The sequence below is a fragment of the Aptenodytes forsteri genome, unplaced genomic scaffold (genome assembly GCF_000699145.1).
Source record: "Aptenodytes forsteri isolate BGI_AS27 unplaced genomic scaffold, ASM69914v1 Scaffold125, whole genome shotgun sequence".
In the NCBI taxonomy this organism is placed as follows: Eukaryota; Metazoa; Chordata; class Aves; order Sphenisciformes; family Spheniscidae; genus Aptenodytes; species Aptenodytes forsteri.
This window is the reverse complement of record NW_008794447.1, coordinates 4,611,258-4,616,255: the sequence shown is the minus strand read 5'-3', so window position 1 is coordinate 4,616,255 and position 4,998 is coordinate 4,611,258.

The following is a 4,998-nucleotide window of genomic DNA, read 5'->3' as shown; positions in this document are numbered from 1 at the left end:
ATTAAAACTTTTTTTTTTTTTTTTTTTTTCCAGGCTGCAGCCCCCACAGTCTTTAATGCAAGATCTGTATATGTCTGTCTTGCCTGGCAAATCTGATCCAGATGAAGCCTGGGCACACAACTGCATTATCGTCAAAGTGGCCAGAGCACATGATACAGTAGTTCTGCAAGCTTTATGAGAGGCTACCTGACATAGAGGCTATTACAATAAAGTCACTCCATTATCATGTTTTGAACAGTAGAGTAGGCTTACAGTGTTCAGCATTTTGTGTCGTATGAATATGGTATTTCCAAGGTCGTATTAGTGATAAAATCACGTTTGCTGTTCTTGGGAACTCTGCTTGTTGTTCTTTGGTTTTATACAAAACTTTGCACAGCAATAAATGATGAAACTCAGAGAAACTGCTATTGAAAAAGAGAACAATAATAGTGCAATAGTGCTTTGTCTGGGATTTCTAAGACTGACTTTTCCCTGACAGCGGGGCAAGAAGTGAAATTACTGTTCAGATTGGTGTTGATGATAAATATTTGCATGATATATCCAATGCACAGAAAAAATATTTGAGTTGGGTCACTTTGTTACAATCATTCCCTACTCGTACAACAAACACAATAAATATTGCCAAAGTGTAAAGGAAGCAAATCTATCTGTCTTTCAGCAGGAGGTGCAATCTACTCAGCACAAGACTTCATTTTGGTTTGGGGTTTTTTATTATTTGCACTACCACCCGTCTCTCATTTGGTACACGGTATGATACTCTCTCTGCAGTCATTTTCTCCAGCAGTTTTGTGTTGTTTTTCCTCATTGTCTTTTGATGAAAAGTCTGCGATCATTTCAGATAACTGAGGAAGTGTTTTCCTTTGACATTGTTTTCTTCGGTCTTTTGTAGTATGGTATTTGTCTCAATTTCAGTTTCACCTCCGTTATATTAGTTACACGGCTCTTCCTCTGGTGGGTGTTGATCCTGCAAGTTGTTTTATGCTGGCAGTGGCCTGCAGAGGCCTCACTGGAGCCACTAGCACAATCGATTGCCCACGCAGAACAACCTGTAAAGTCAAGACCTTGATTTGTTCATAACACATGGTTTTCAGTTCCCTTGCAGAACCTAGTTCACCATCTTCTTGCTTCTTTTGCAATCATTCTGTAGCTGCATCATAATATGTATATTGGGTATAAATCATGATTAGATTAGCAGGGTAACTTTTTGCACACATTCATCATTAGTGTAGGTAACAAGGTGTGAGGCACCGAGAGCCAAACTGTGGTTCACAGTCACCGGTTCTGTTTGTTAAGAGCCTGACATAGTTCACAGACTTCAATTTTGTGCAGTGATCTACAGTGACGCTGTTACACAGGAAGCTGTACCAGTCAAGTTCAGCCCTGCTTAGGATGCGTTTCTGCTGATTTTCATTTGGTGCCTCAGGTTTTGGCTCAGTGCCAAAGCATCCTTTGGTTTCAAGCAGGGTTGTTGGTTCCACCGTGAGGAGGACAGTGGCTTTAAGGGATGGGAATGATCAGCCACCGATATGGGAACGGTTTATGCTTTCATTAGGGTTTCATTTTTGATTCCCTAGTTCTTTGCAGTTAAAAAGCAGGTATAAATTCAATATTCTTTGCTGTATTGTGGTTAGTATGGAGAAGCAATGGAATTATGCTATGCAGTCATTCATACTAACTGTCCTGAGAACAAGCAGTCCTGGATTTTTATCCTAGCTGTGCCTTCAAAGATGTTTCAGTGCTCAGGAATACAGAATGCTTTAGATCCTTTTCAGTCCCCCTTTGATACTGAGCCTAAATTGAACTACTTTGGCTGACACAGCCCTGCTTCCTAACAAGGTTAGCATGACAGACCCAATTATGTTTGGTGTACATTAACTCCTTTCCCTTGGTAAACTGTTATACAGAACGCTGATCGAAGATAACACAAAAAGAGCGTCTTGAAAACAAACCATTTTTATCCACCAAAATGTACTCTGAGCAAAGGCCTGTAACAATAAAGGTTTGCATTTCCTCTTGCTTAGACCTTTGCCTTTCCTTGAAAGTTTAGTAAATTCCTATCGACCCTGTTACTTCCCCCTGTGCACTGGGAGACTGATTGCTTGCTAGACCTTCTCCAGCAGAGAGGCTCCACTCCAGCTGCTGACAGGCCATTAAATCCTACTTCTTTTTCTCATCCTGAAGTTCTTTAATAATTTAATGTTCTCTTTGATCCCAGGCCGTGGCCTGGAAATAGCACACCTTCCTTGCTATCCCAGAGCAGGGATATTCTCCAATAGCTCCACGTGCTGCTCCCTTGGGAAGTCTTAAGTTTGTCACAGTTTCATTTCTTCTTTGCTCCCTCCCTCACCTCCTTACCCTCACCTTTTTCACTAAGTAAGAGACTCTTCATTTGTCTCGACAGTCAGACAGAATAGTATCAGACCAGGAAGCTTACTTAATATTTATAAGGTGGAATATAGGAGGACATACATAGGAGTTGGGGAGATAGCAGAAAGGGAGATTTTAAAGAAAGCAGCATGTTGATTTGGAAAATATTGGGAAACATCAGTAAGTAAGTAACAGGAAAAAACTGCCCCAGTAGGTGTTTCATTTTAATTTTTCTCCTGCTACTGCAGTCGTCTGTTAAAGCCTCGGTTTCAGATGCTGCTTTCCATATACCAGAATGAGTTGAATTATATAGCCAAGTACTTTGTCAGGCTGGTGTCTCGTCTTCTAATGGCTCAAGTCTGCATTGCTTTTTTAAGAATGCTTTTATAGCTTGTCTGAAGCTTTTGGATACATTTATTATGAAGCACAGGTATATGTAGGCTAAAATTTTCAAGCCTGAGTGGATGCAGTTAGACACCCTAAATCCACATCGAGGCACTTAAAGAAATGTGATTTTCAGAGGTAGGAAGCATTGAAGCACATTTGAAATCATTTTGAGCTCAGTACTTTTGAACATCAGGTGACATTTTTTATGCTTAAGTGTAATTTCAAGCTCTGAAAATTTTGACTGCATGATGAAAGAGAGTTTTAGACTATATATCCATTTTAAAACATTTCAGAGGGGGATAAAACTGATTAAAACTCTTATCTTTTTTCCATACTGACATATGGTAGGTTTCTGAACAGGCATCCTCCAGTAACATCTTACATCTTAACATAAGAGTAATCTAAAAATCAGCCTTTTTCCTTCCTGTGGTCTGCAGTATGACCAGGTGTACAACAAAGCCTTGCCCAAGAAGAAGTGTACTTCAAGACCATATTTTTGATAACTGCTCCTTGTATGTTCAGCGCTATAGGTATTTAAGGTTCCATTACTGAAATAAGCAAGCAGGCGCTCTCATAGCAATTCCTTCCAAATCTGAGGACATCAATTTTACAGACTTTGTGCTCAGTTCTGAACACATCCAAGAGCTTGGGACTGCTTTCATTTGAAAAGTAACCGCAGACTAAACCTGAGTAGTAGTCAGTTCTTAAGGGAGCATGGAGACAGAAACACCCTACGCTACTGAATTACATCTCGCTAAGTTTTGCGAGTTCCCCGTTCACAAGCTGGATTTTCATTGGTGGCACTCCGAGCCTGCTGGTATCGATTCCAATGCTGGCAGGATCTTTTCTGCTATGTGTTATGCTATGGAACATTACAAACTGAACAAGAAGGAAGATTATGAAGAAATTCCTGTTGTGAGAAGAGTAATATTGTTCATGAGAGATACTCGAGAGACTCATCTCTGAATTTAAAAGGCAGTTTCACTTCGTTACAATGGTTTTTTCAATATGAGCCTGATTCTGCAAACATTTATGCATGAGTAGCTTTACATAAATGGGTAGTTCCATCAAGCTAGGTTTTTGTGTATTACTTCTTAAGTGTTTCAACAAGGCCAAATCTCTCTTGTGCCTTCTCAGGGTTTTCCTTTCAATTTTTACGTAACTTACAATGCAAGTACTTGGTTAGCTCCCCGCTGCTCCCAACTTTGTCTCTCTGTATAACTTTGTTTTGACCTCAAGCTCTTGAAGCTAAATCAGTCTTGCTTTGCACAGATCATTGTCAGGCTTTGTCCTGGTACCTTGTAGACAACTGGAGGTATTACAACATAGGAAACCCTAAAATCCAACCCTGTAACAAATGCTATTGAGTAGGCTAAAGTAGCTATCTAATCTGCATTAACTTCAGTTGTTTTGTGTGTGATGGTGTAGGAGTTGCTTACGCAGCTCAAATCCCAGACGGCGTGCTGCTATAGCGCAGAAGTAGTCTCAATAGGATTAACTGAAGTTTGAAACACTGGAATTTATCTAACTACAAGAGAAATAAAAACCTGGATTAGATTAAGATTATTATCAAGTGAGTAAGATGCATTAGAAATTACTTTCCTTAATTCCTCTGTTGCCTTACACACTAAACCAATTTTCAGACGACGTCCCAGAGATGCAGCATTTACTAGCCGAGCTTCGTGCGGGCTGAAGGGGTCAGCTCTGCCATCAGGGCCTCCTGAGGTGGCTTTCGTGAGGAAGTCGGATCGACTACGCAAAGCCCAGCATAGCTTGGATGCAAAGTCATTTACTTACAAGGAGCAAAGCACAAGAAGTGCCCCCGCACCTTGCCTCAACGCGGCCTGCCCCTGGGCACCGGCGAGTGCCCGCGGGGCGGCCGGTGGCTCTCCCTCGGGGCTGGAACGAGGGGGCTGCGGCCCCCTGCGGATCGAAGGCCGGGTTTATGGAGGCCATTAGCACCTTCGGGGGGCGGCGGTGGCGGCGCCGGCCGGAGGCTAGGTGAAGCCCTCCCAGCCCCCTCGCTGACAGGAAGGGGCTTCCCTCATCGCCCACCCCCCAAACTTTTGAAGCTCAAAGGAAGCCAGCCCGGCGGCTCCGAGAAGCCGTTCGCTTGCCTCCTAGGGAGCCCCTATTTCCAGCTCTGAGAGGGGGAAGTGACTAACGTTTCCCCCCGGCCGTGCTGCGTTCCCCTGAGTGACCGTGCCCAGGGCTTTCCAGCCGGGGGAGGAGGGGCCGGCCGGG